This window comes from Muntiacus reevesi, chromosome 1 (assembly GCF_963930625.1).
Source record: "Muntiacus reevesi chromosome 1, mMunRee1.1, whole genome shotgun sequence".
Taxonomy (NCBI): Eukaryota; Metazoa; Chordata; class Mammalia; order Artiodactyla; family Cervidae; genus Muntiacus; species Muntiacus reevesi.
The window spans coordinates 126739019-126752877 of NC_089249.1; the positions used below are offsets into that span (position 1 = coordinate 126739019).

At 45.3% G+C, this 13859-nt stretch overlaps 1 pseudogene; it reads left to right on the forward strand.

Moving 5' to 3' along the window:
* Nucleotides 1-564: 564 nt before the first annotated feature.
* LOC136147992 (surfeit locus protein 6 pseudogene) lies at nt 565-1444 on the forward strand (annotated as a pseudogene).
* The last annotated feature ends 12415 nt before the right edge of the window (nt 1445-13859 follow it).

Consider the following 13859-nt stretch of genomic DNA (forward strand, 5'->3'; position numbering starts at 1 on the left):
GGGATTACTGCCTACAAAGGAGCTAAGAGTTGGGTACCACACTCTCAATACTTTCCTATAGTGGAGTAGCAAACTGCTACGAATTCAGCAGCTTTAAAAAAAATACCACTTATATGAGGGAAGGGACATATGTATACATATAGCTGATTCATTTTGTTGTACAGCAAAAACACATTTTTTCAATTAAAAAAACAATAATTTTTCAGAAGTACCACTTACCAGTGCACAGTTTTGTAAAAGTCCAGCATGGCATGGCTAAATTTTCTATTTTCAGTATTACGAGGTCGAGATCAATATGTCGACCACCTTTTCCGGGAGCAAATCCGGTTCCAAACCCATTGTCATTGCCAGAATTCAGTTCCTTGCAGTTGTAGGACTGAAGCCCCTATTTTCTAAGTAGCAGATGCTAACCTGGGAAGATTCTGCATTTAAAGTGGCTACGTGACGTGGTTTTCAGCTGGGGCGTGGGGGTGTGCGGATACTGGCCTGGGACGCTGGAACTCAGCCCTTCTCCCCTCGAGTAAGAGTCCAAGCAAGCCCCCAGTGACCCCAGGGCCTTCAGCCATGGGTCCTCTGCTTGCAAAGGATGCCTACCTGCAGAGCCTGGCCACGAAGGTCTGCTCCCAGCTCCATCCAAGCCACAGAAGCACAAGTCTGCTGGCAAAACTCGAGTCTCAGAAACTGTTGTTGCTGCTGCTGCTGCTAAGTCGCTTCAGTCGTGTCCGACTCTGTGCGACCCCATAGACTGCAGAAACTGTTAGGCCCGCAAAAAAAAGGAAGAAAGAACAGGAGAAAGCGTGGGAGGAGAAGGTTGTGGCGCCAAATACTCAGGCCCCTGCAGAGAAGTGTCAGACCAGGAAGCCGGCCTCAGCCACTGCAGACGGCCGGGCCCAGGAGCCGGACTGTCTGCATTGGATGTCCTGGGACAGCGCCTGCGTGAGAAGATACAGGAGGCCCGGAGGCCAGGGCAGCGCCTAAGAGCTGTCTCCCTGGCTTTGAAGAAAAGATGACGGAGGAAGCAGGAGCAGGACCAAAAGAGGAGCAGAAGGAAGGAGAGCAAAGGCGAAGGCAGCCCAGGGCTCCGCGGGAACTGAGGCTGCAGAGACACCCGTGCCCAGGTTGCTCTTCAACAAGGTGAGGTGACCGAGGAGCAGCCCTCCCGCAAGAAGCAGGGCCGGAAGTAGAGGCAAGAGCCGAAGGGGAACCTCACGCGCTGATGAGCAGAAACTACTGGCAGCTTCCGGCGCGCCCGAAGGCACCACAAGCCAGGCTGGAGGGGCTGTGGGACCTGGACGCCGGCAAGGCCAGGGAATTCAAGGGGAAACGCGGTAAAAAAGAAGATCTGCGACGCCAAACGCCTGCTCCTGGAGGCCCCGAGGCGCCAGGTGCACGTGGGCGAAGCGCGGTGGAGAAGATACCGCCTGCCAGGACGGGCAACGCCTAGAAAAGGCCCCCAAGAAAGGCCGGATCCTGTCCTGGAGCAGACCGGCCTGGCGTGAGGACCAGGCAGCCAGACCCGGTCCCCACGACCCCAGTCCTGACCCAGGCCGAAAGTGGGCATTTGCCCTGCTTACCTCTCCCACTTGTGGAGAGGGCTCAGGCTGCACGTGTAAAAGCACCTTCAAATCTGGGGGAGAGGTGACCCAGATCGGCTTCCAGCCTCCTCTGGTGAGGTGGAAGGCTCCCTGAAAGTTGCAGGGTGGGGAACAGGATGCAGTGAGAGAGTGGGCATGTGCGAGACGCTTCCCTGGCCGGGTTTTCCTCTCCCGTGTCCACAGGCCTTTGCGACTGCTGTGTCAGTCCAAAACTCGATTGGAAAGGACAAAAATCAACTCCTCTAAGGCAGAGCTGAAGATGGACTTGACCCGTGGGTGTCTGTGAGTAGGTAGGACCGTCCTCAGGTGTGCCTGGAAGTGAATTATTCTACTTGTGGGCTTTCCTACTGGCTCAGTAGTAGAGAATCCACCTGCCAATGTAGGAGCCTGTGCAAGAAGCCTGGTATCCACCCCTGGGTTGGGAAGATCCCCTGGAGAGGGTAATGGCTACCCACTCCAGTATTTTTGCCTAGAGAATTCCAGGGACAGAGGAGTCTGAAGGGCCACAGTCCATGGGGTCACAAAAGAGTTGGAGCAATTTAATGGTTAAAACACAACATACAACAGAACCACATTTATCTGTAAGTTGGGTAAAAATTAAAATTTAAGATAAGCATACACATTTAAGATGTCCTAAGATAACCACTACAAGACAGAAACAACGTTACCAAACAATGAAGAAAAATGGAGTGGGATGGATGACATCAGTCTAGAAGAAAGGAAGAGTAAAACCTAGAACTAAACGAGGATTAGTTCTAGCAGGATGCAGAGTAAGAGGGCAGAGTTAAGTCCAAGCCCACAGGCAATCAGAATGAATGCAGGACAAAACTCGGATGAATTTTATGGTATGTGGGTTATATTTCAATAAAACTGTTAATTAAGAAAATAAAATGGTTATGTGATTAGGTCAGGGCCACCTGGATAATCTCTTTCCAGTCACATGCATCATATAGCATGACCTAACATGACCTAACCACAGGAGTAAAATCCATCAAACTCCCAGTCTGGGGAGCTAAGCGGAGGAAGAGGTAGGAAATCTTAGAGGCTATCTGGTAGCACTCTGGTAGGAAGTGATATAGATTGAAAATATATGGCACACATGATACATTGAACAAAAGAAACCCAACACAAAAGAGTACATGCTGAGGAGGGAACTAAGATGGCGGAGGAATAGGACCGGGAGGCCACTTTCTCCCCCACAAATGCATCGAAAGATCACTTGAACGCTGAGCAAACGCCACAAAACAACTTCTGATTGCTAGCAGAGGACATCGGACACCCAGAAAAGCAGCCCATTGTCTTCAAAAGGAGGTAGGACAAAATAAAAAAGATAAAAAGAGAGACAATAGAGTTAGGGATGGAGGTCTGTCCTGGGAAGGGAGTCTTAATAGAGGAAGTTTCCAAACACCAGGAAACCCTCTCACTGGCGGGTCTGGGGGAAGTTTTCGAAACTCGGAGGGCAACCTAACTGGAAGGAAGAGTAAATAAAACCCACAGATTACATGCCTAAAAGCAACTCCCAGCAGAAAAGTACCCCAGACGCTTGCATCCGCCACCAGCAAGTGGAGGCAGAACGGAGAGGAGCGGGCGGCAGTGCTTAGGGTAAGGACTGGGCCTCAGTGCCCTGAGGGCAATCTGAGGGAGCTAACGTGAGATAGCAACTTAAGCCGTGGGTTAGCAAGAGAGAGAGAATTAACCTGGGAAAAGCCCTAAATTTAGGCACTACCTGCCCATTCCCAGAACGACAGACTGAGCGAATACCAGAGACAAGCTAGCCGGCTGTGGGCCCGCCCATCCCCCGCCGGAGGCAGGAGGCAGGGGGGAGGGGAAAGGGGCAAACTCGGCCCCAGAGATGGCACCCCCTACCAAACGGCAAGCAGGCTTCCAGCTTCTAACCAACGATTTCCTGAGATTCTGGAGGGTCGACATCCTCTGGGAGGGTCGCAGCCAGAAATCAGCTCCCCAGGACAGACACAAGGCGCACCCAACCGGGGAGAGTGTGCCTGTCAAGCTCCTGGCTGCCTGAGCTGCTCAGGCGGGGAAGGCACAAAACGCAGGCCCAGCCGAGTCTGTGCCTTTGTGGACTACCCGAGAACCCGAACCTGAGCGGCTTAGGCCTGGGAAGTGCATGCAACTCAGGGCCCACTCCCTGGAGAGTAACCTGGAGCCTGAGCAGTGTAGACGGGGAAAGCACACACCCGTGAGCGGGGGCAAACCCAGTGTGGCCGGAACACTGCGAGTGCTCCCCACACAGGCCAGTGACATCTGTCTGCAGCGCCCCTCCCTCCCCGCAGCACGACTGAACAAGTGAACCTAAACAAGAGACCGCCTCCGCCCGCTTGTGTCAGGGTGGAAATTAGACACTGAAGAGACCAGCAAACAGAAGCCAAGTAAACAAAGGGAACCGCTTCAGAAATGACCGGTGCAACAGACTAAAAGTCCTGTAGTTAACACCGACTACACTGGAAGGGGCCTATAGATATCGAGAAGTGTAAGCTGAAACAAGGAGCTATCTGAAACTGAACCGAACCCACACTGACCGCAACAGCTCCAGAGAAATTCCTAGATATATTTTTACTATTATTTTTTTTTAATTAAAAAGCTTTTTCTCTTTTCTTTCTTTTTTTAAAGTCCTCTATTACTCCTCTATTAATAGTTATTAATAATTAATAAATGCTGGAGAGGGTGTGGAGAAAAGGGAACCCTCTTACACTGTTGGTGGGAATGTAAACTAGTACAGCCACTATGGAGAACAGTGTGGAGATTCCTTAAAAAACTGGAAATAGAACTGCCATATGACCCAGCAATCCCGAGGAATTCTGGGCATATACACCGAGGAAACTTCTGGGCATACACACCGAGGAAACTAGATCTGAAAGAGACATGTGCACCCCAATGTTCATCGCAGCACTGTTTATAATAGCCAGGACATGGAAGCAACCTAGATACCTATCAGCAGACAAATGGATAAGAAAGCTGTGTATTCCAAAATACACCATGGAATATTACTCAGCCATCAAAAAGAATTCATTTGAATCAGTTCTAATGAAATGGATGAAACTGGAGCCCATTATACAGAGTGAAGTAAGCCAGAAAGATAAACACCAATACAGTATACTAACGCATATATATGGAATTTTAAAAGATGGTAACAATAGCCCTATATGCAAAACAGAAAAAGAGACACAGATGTACAGAAGAGACTTTTGGACTCTGTGGGAGAAGGCGAGGGTGAGATGTTCTGAGAGAACAGCACTGAAACAAGTATACTCTCAAGGGTGAAACAGATCACCAGCCCAGGTTGGATACATGAGACGAATGCTCAGGGCTGGTGCACTGGGAAGACCCAGAGGGATTGGATGGGGAGGGAGACAGGAGGGGGGACCGGGATGGGGAACACATGTAAATCCATGACTGATTCATGTCAGTGTATGGCAAAAACCACCACAATATTGTAAAGTAATTAGCCTCCAACTAATAAAAATAAATGAAAAAAGAAAGAGTGCATGCTGTTTGATCCCATTTTTATGAAGTTCATAATATGCAAAACTAGTCTGTGCTGCCTGAAATCAAGATAGTGGTGACCCTTATGGTCAAGGAGGGACGGAAACAATAGCACAAGGAAGAAAGACTTACTCATTCAATAACTACACATTGAACACACCTACCAGAGGCTAAGTTAAGGGGATTCCATGGCAATCAAGATAAGCCTCTGTCTTCGTGGAGCTTTAAAAATCTATCAGGGAAGACAGAGACCATTAGAGAAATATCTACCATAAATTGTGATAAGCATCACACTGGGGGGAGTGGGAGGTCCTCTGAAATCATATGGCAGGGGGACCTAAATAGTTTAAGGGCTCCAAAAATGACTTTTAAATGGAGACCTGAATTAGGCAGGCAAATAAGGGAGTAATGGTTAACACAGTGACTTTGGTTGACTGTGGACTGATCATTACTTACCTGTAAGACGTGACTAAGAAAGACCACGTGGTCTGCATCTCCATTGTTGTGAGAATGGTCTCAAAGTGAGTGGAAACACCAGTCCTGCTCTAAACTGCACTGGTCAAGCAATTCCCTTCTTGCTATGACAGTTTGTGCTCTGGATATTCTTCCATAAAATGAACATTGACAAGATAGTGACTTGAAAAATAACCACCACATTGACACAGGAGCCTGAGTCCATGTGAAAAGGAATTAAGCAGAATTCACAGTGTCTTCTGGCTCAGGCTCTAGAATAAGACTGCCTAAATTTTCATCCTGTCTCCACCACCAGTCACATGTCCATGGTCATTTACTGTCTGTAAGCCTCCACTTCATCAACTCTAAAGTAGGGGCAGTATTGCTACAGGGCTAAGAAATCTTTCAAGGATAGCTTTTTTAAAGAAAACAGAGGGCCTATACAGATGTCTTGAGGTGGAAGAAGTATAGGTGTACAGCACAGTGGTGATAGATTGTAAATGCATACAAGGAAGAACTCCGCTCTGGCCACGCTTTCAGACTCACCAGCCATACCTACTTGTCACAGTCCAAACATAGAGAGCTCTCTTGAATGCTGTGCATTTGCACATCTCAGTTCTTTCTTCTGGCACGGTTTCCCCACCTTTGTTTGCTTGAAGAGCTTCTTTCATCCTTCAAGTCTCAATCCATGTGTTGCCCCATGGGGGAAGATTATCCTGACTGCACAAGCCAGAAGTGAGTGATCACTTGTCCATGCTCTCATATCACTCTGAATATCTCTAAAGTAACATATATAAGATTATCCCAAAATTGCTTATTCATACATTTATCTCCTCTTTATGAGCCTCTTGAGAGATGAGACCATACACAGAACTTGGCACATAATAGACAGCAAAAAGAGAACTGTTCTGTGAATGAATTGAAAATGAATGAATACTATACCTTAAGAGGCAGCAAATTCCTGCCACCAGGTATATTTAAGCAAAGAAGAGTCATTTGTTTAGCAAAAATGTACAGAAACAGTTGAAGCATCTGATACTGAACCAGCTAACTACTAAATAGGACCCTCGAGTCCTTGGGGCTAGGTGAAGAAAATTGAGAATCACAAAAGCACAGAGAAGGAGCAGATGTATATTTGGCGAACAGCAAGAGGCTCAGTTTGGGAGAGGGAGGACAGGATGGAGATATGACTATAGTAAAAAAAAAAAAAAAAAAAGTGATATATCCCAAATGGCAAAGGATCATTTACTAGAGGTACTATTTAAGAGGAGTAGGGAGACTTCCCTGGTGGTCCAAGGTTAAGAATTCACCTGCCAGTGCAGAGGACACAGGTTCAATTCCAGGTTGAGCAAGATCCCACATGCCACAGGCCATTAACTACTGAACTGAACTGAACGATTAACACCACAAGTACTGAAGCCCGTGTGCCCTAGAGCCCGTGCTCCACAAGAGACACCACTGCAATGAGAAGTCCAAGCAATGCAGCTAAAGAGTAGCCCCCACTCACTGCAATTGGAGGGAACCCATGCACAGTAATGAAGACCCAGTGCAGCCATAAATAAATAAATATCAAAAAAAAAAAGAGGAGTAGGCAAGGTAATGTATCCCTCACGGAATAATAAAGCCTACAGGGCCTAACAAGAGCAGGCTGCAGTTCCACAGGCACAACAGGAAAAGAAGTGGAGTTAATAGAACCCTATGAAAGGGAGGTGTTGGGGTGCCTTGGTCTGAGTCTTGGCCCAAGTAGAGGAATGGGATTTAGTCACTGTCAAAATCAGGAATGTACAGAAAGAGCGGGGAGGAATAAATATGCAGACATTTCATCTCCTTGTGCTGTCACCCTCCAGCACCCTGCCAGGGTCTGTCAATGGCCACATCCAATAACAAGCAAGGGAGCTGGGGAAGGTAATCCATAGAAGGCGGCAGCCTCCTGAATCCCAGAGCAGGACAGAGAATGAGAAGCAGACTAATGACACTGGTGGGTAAAGCCAGAGGGGCCACCAGGTAATGCATTTGACCCAGTGAATAGGAAAGAGCTCCACTCTATTTCTTGTTTTCTGTTCAGAATAAGACTTTTTTTAATTAATATTTTCCTGAAATAAAAGAGTTATGACAGTCTAAGTCCTTCACTGTTTCCTGATACATAATGCAACATACAGTATTAGGTTGAGATTTACTTTTTTCTCCACTGCCTAATTAGAAGCTTAGCACCTCTAAGAGGATTATTTGCAAAGCATTATCGCTGAGCACATGGAGAGCCTTTAAAGATTTTTGACTCTCACAAACTCCTTGCCAGACTTTTCAAAATTAAGGTGTAGAAGGAAAGAATATCTGAAAAAGGAAAAGGTTGAGTCACCACATACCTAGAAGCCCTTCACCTGCTTACGGCATTATGTATACCAGGAGCGACAGGATTCAGCAAACCCTGACACTTCCTATTTTCAGACTGAAGGAGGAAATGATACAAAGCAGCAACACCATGTGTGTGAGAATATGCTCCCCCCACCCACCTGCACGTGCTCACATACACACACACACACACACACTCTCTCTCTCATTCTTTCTAGCCTGTCATAAAGCAATCCTCTTTTCATGATTAGAGGCTGCATTCCTGTTTGACTCCTGAAAATGAATCAAGTGTTCTTGAAAGTCTTGCCTGATTCCCCCACTCCACCAATACATCCACTCCCAAGGACAGCAGGAATAAAAGTTGGTCAACACATGGGCTTTTGCTTAGACTCAGGGCTGTGGTGCAGACAGTCAGATGCCCCTCTGTGGAAAACAGCAAGGCCAAAAAAGGCCAATGTGGTAAGAAACCACATGTACCCCTCAAACAGTAAATAACATTGTGCAGGTTTAATAAATCATTCTGTTAATCAATCCAGTACACAGTATTTATCTTGCTACAAATATGTTTTGTTTCCTGACATCTTTTAAAAGAACAGTTTGATGACAGAAAACACTTGCTTTAATCTTCCTGATAGTTGTCCCCAGATCTGGTTTTGATACTGAGAACAAATAAATTGCCCACATCATGTCCTGCTGCAATCTAAATCTCTGGTCTAACTATGCTGTTTTCTTGTCTTTCAAATAGACACGCTACAGCTGCCTTCCCAGTGGAGTCCAGTGCAAAGCGGGGGAGGGGTGCCGAAGAGGCCCGAGAGATGGATGTTTCCTCAGTGTGGGTAAGAGAACAGCCTGGAGGCAGGGGAGGGCGGCTGGAGGCCTGTGGATCCACACGCTGTGACCATCATCCAGGTAATTGCTCTTTCTTCATCTTCTGAGGGGTGGTTCTTGGCTGCTGGTTTAGCTTTCAGAAAGCACCCCCCTTTTCCAAGCTTCCTGGATCAACTTCTACTTTTGCATCTTCTTTTCTTTAGCAAAAAGGAAAGGAGTCACCATTGGAAAACTCTGAGATTCAGAGGAAGTGAGTAAACAGCATTTTTATTTTTCCTTCAATGGAATACAAGTTCTTCAAGAGGAGAAGAATACAGGTAATTCATTATGTCTAATCAGTGTGTTACTAATCAGAGGAGTGTAAGGTTTCTTATCAAATCAGATCCTATCTTTGCTGAGAAAGAAGAAGACATGAGGGGTCTGGACTTTTTTGTTTTTCCAACGCAACCTTGTTTTGGTTTTGTTGTGTGTGTGTGTGTGTGTGTGTGTGTGTTTCAAGGAGACATCATTTTCCTGGCTGTGACATGTAATGCTCCATTTTACGAGACTGCATTAAGCAGTTCAGCTTATGACTATAAACAGTCTCTGGCTTTTGTCATTAGGATGAGTTGTTCAAGTGTAAGGTGCTCAAAGATAATGTCCTCAAGCCATTTAAGCCAAGTTCTTTTATTCTTCGTTCGAGTAAACATGTTTTGGATAACCTCTATGAGTTCTGGCATGGACAAGAGTCATTAGAGTCATATTCCAAGTAGAGATGGGTACTAATCTCTTCTTCTTACCCTACCAATTAATAATGTCACAGGCTTGGACATAGCTGGCCAGGGTCTCACCTCTATGATCTGTAACAGGGAAAGCTAACTGGCATTAAGGCATGTGGGAGAAAGCATAAAGCACAGTAATTATACACAGTGAGGCTGAACGTGGTCCAGGTTCCGTTCCCACATCTGCCACCTTTTAGGTCAAATAGGATAAACAATGTAACCTCTGAGTAATAAATACAAAGGGCTTAGATGAGAACTTAGCAGGTGGTAAATACTATACAATCTGTTAGTTATTGTTAGGACCCTGGCTTTAACCAGGCTCTGTCACCATCAGGAGGCATGATCAGGGATCGAGGCCAAGCTATCCCCCTACTGAAGTGGCCGAGTCATTCCCTACCCCGTTCAGTGGTCCCTGCTAATGCTGCTCCCAACAGCAGGGCCACCACAGTGATGAGTGTCCTTCACCCCGTCCTCTCCAGCCTCTCAGCGCTGCCCACCACTCTCCTGGGCCAACCCTGTTGCTCTCACAAATATAGGGAAAGATTCTCTCCCCACTCTTGTTACATCTCTCCCAGATTGCTAACTGTGACCCTGCTCTCTTTTTTTAGTAAATCTCCTGTAAAGGATAGTTTTACCTTCTTATTCTCCTGTAAGACAGTCTTTCAGATAACATGATAAAAGCTACCCCCTGAGTTGTCAGAAAACAATAACCTACTCAAAAAGTTCTTTCCCAGTGATTATAAAGCACTGTTCCAAGCAAGGAGTTAAGTCATCTTGGTCTGTCCCTATATGGCAGTATCATTACACTTTATGTTTGCTGCCCCACAGCAACACACACACACACACACAGTCTTGCATCATACCTTACTGGATATTTTCAGTCTCCTTAAGAAATAATCAACAAATGCTCTTTACAATATTCTCAGGGAACCTATCAAGTTCACATGCAAAAGAGATTTGAAGCATGTTTGGGACATGCTGAGGCTCTTGATATTATAGATTTGTTGATATTATATATTAGCCCCTTTCTGAGGCTATATATTATATTTCCTCAACTCTATTTCTCTTTCCTGATGTTTCCATGTTAGTGTTTCTTAAACTGTGGACAAGGACCACTGACATCAAAGTCATCTGACTTATTAAAAACTTAATTTCCCCACATCAGCTGAGCCAGGGTCTCTGGGAGGAAGGCTCAAATGCTTGAAGTTCTACAAGCTGTTCCTTCTATGCACTCTAAATAAAGCTTGAGAACTTCTGTTCTACATCATTTTGAAATACACATTATTTTGAAACAAGCACTATGTATCTATCTGACCAGTTATATCGTTGGAAGCTATTACAGTGATCTTTAACATAAAATCCTATATTCCATCCTTTGTTATTTAAAGTATGCTCTTGCTATCGCTAAGGTGAAGAACATCTGCAAGGCAGGACAGCCACTGGTCTCAGGAATCAATGAAATCAAGTCATTTTGCTTCCTTTAAGATAAAAGAATTGGCACAAATAAAAAACAAAGCCCGTAATAGAAACTCCAAACAGCCTGGGGGGAGCCTAGTTGTTGGTGGGTGAGCTTTTCAGTCAGTGAAACTAGGGTTCAAACTCCAGGAAGGATACTAACTAGCTGTGTGACCTTTACTTTTCTTAATCAGTCTGTCTTGATTTTCTCACCTGTAAAATTTTCGACAATAATATTGACCTCATAGATTTGTTATAAGAATGAAGCGAGAAAAGGGTAGGTAAGGCACTTGGTATAGTACATAATAAATATGTTAGAACAGTTATCATTTCCAAATGAGAATTATTCCTGATGGATTCTGAAATAAAGCAGACAGCTCTCATCTGAAATAAAATCTTCAAGGTGGTTAGTTAATTACTGGCCAGATGCTATCTTGCCTTTTTTCCAGATATCTGGAAACCTCAAAAATGTCTTTTGCAAAGCCCCAAAGAGCAGGACAAACAAGGCAAAAGAACCAGATATTCTACCAGACAGCTCTAGCCCTAGAGAAGAGTCTAGGGAAGGCATGGCAAAACCAGAGTATAAGAGGAGCATTCAAAGGTGGGGCAGATTCACTCAACAAGATAGTTCTAGCACGCCTGCCAGGTGCAGTTCCAAGTTGAGAATACAGCACAGAACAAAAGAGACAGAAGCTTTTCCCTTGTGGGCTTCATACTCTAGTGCAGGGAAGCACACAATAAACAACTCAAATAATAAAATATACAATATGTTTGATAGTGAAATGTGCTTTGAGAAAAATCAAGCAAAAAATGGGAATAGGGACTTCCCTAAGGATCCAATGGTTAGGACTCTGCACTTGCACTGCTGAGGGAGAACTAAGATCCCACAAGCCTCACAGTGTGGCCAAAATAAAATAAATGTGGCACCATAAAAAAATGGGAATAAGCAGAACCAGGGTAGATAATAGTTAGTCATGGTAAAGCAGAAATACCTATGCATTACCCCCTCAATGTCATCTCCCTTTGCCCTAAATCCACACGTGAAAGGTGTGGATTAATACTCAGCAACTATTTTCTGAAAGAAGGATATGCCTCAAGAGAAAACCAAAATCTTTGAAAATAAAGCAACCTTTACCCTCCTGTTTCAACTGGGTAGAATTAGTATCTGGCACATTTAAACACTCAATAAATCATTGTTGCAGAAATCAGTGGCTCAGCAAATAAGTGGAAGGATTACCACCTTTCAGGAAGAATGATTCCAGCTCCATCCACAGAGCCAGGCTGCTCTCTGTAATGATCACAACCTCCATAATAAACAACAAAACATGGACCTGATTGCTCCCTAATCCTCAGTATTCTCCCAAGCACTTTATATGGATTATCTCATTGGAACCTTTCAACAATACTGGAGGTTCAGGGGAGGAATTGCCCAGTACAGACCCTGTAGACGCTTTCTCTGTTGAGTTGTGTCCTTCCTGCTGAGAAGTACATATCCTTCTCAGTCAGTAAGTCAGATTCTAAGTAGACTTCAGAGCAATGATTATGATTACCAATCAATCAGGATTATCAAATTATCAAACACAGGTGTTCCCATTTTCCAACCCAGCTGCCAATGTCTTTTCAGCACAGCACTGTTTCTGAAAAACATCCAGTCCAGACTAGAACTTTTTAATGTCTTTTCTCTTTTGGTCCTTCTACTGGTGTTATCCAGCACTCACTATATCCAAAACTTGAGATGCAGTCAGAGGTCCCTGCCCTCCAGGAGTCTATAATCAGATCCTGAAAAAAGGCTCAACCCCATAGAGCAGTGGTCTCCAACTTCCGGGATCTAATGCCTGAAGGTGTGAGGTGGAGCTGATGTAATAATAATAGAAATAAAGTACACAATAAATGTAATGCACTTGAATCACCCCAAAACCATCCCCCCCACCACCTGCAGTCAGAGGAAACTAGTTTCTGATGCCAAAAAAATTGGGGGCCATTGCTTTAGTAGAGTGAGACAAAGCAAAGCAATGTGTTTGCCCTGGGGTGCATACAACAGGTGCAAAAGGGGACTGAAGACTGTGATTTATACCTTCGGAGGCTAATTCTGATGTCTGGTATGGAGAACCATTGGAAGAAGCAAGGACAGAGATATCTGTGAGTCAGAAAGGGTGGTCACATGCCTCAGGGAGACAAGCTAGGTACACCTGTGCTTAGGCTACACCAAAGACCCAAAACAGGAGCACAGCTGGAGCACACGGCAGCTTCTTTCCGAGGACAGCCAGTCACAGACAAGGCCAGAAGAATCTGTGCCTGCCCTGCTGGACCCCACTGTGAAGATCTAAAGCTGAGAATCAGTGCTGAATTACAGGTCACAGTGACCAGAAACCCAAACCATAATTTAAAAAGGGAGAATTGGATTTACCAGGAAAAACAAATTGCCTACGAAGGTAGGGCCGTAACCAGTTCTGGGAACAAACAGTGCCCAGTTTATTTTTTTCCAGTGTTTTAAAAGGAAAGAGACAACAATCAGGGAGGAAGTAGAGGTAACAACGCAGAGGCACAGAGGAGCAGGCAAGAAGGAGGGGCCCTAGGACCCTGCGCCACACGTGGTCCGAGTTCGGTGCCAATCTGGTTCTCTTGCTTCTCTGCTTAAACCCACCAGAAACCTCCCACTCTCCTTTAAACAGAGCCCCAACTCCTTCACCTGACCCTTCCTTCACCAGCTCCTTCAAAGACTTGCAAAACGTGGTGCTTCCCTTGGCTTTATCACCCCATTCCCCTCTTCCCTTCATCTATTCTGAACTGCCCTCAAGTCTTCCCAGGTGTTTCAATCCCTGCTTCTATTAGGTCATCACATGGAACACATTTCCCCCGTCCATCTTCATCTGACTACCACCTACTTATTCTTCAGATCTCGGCTTAAATGTCA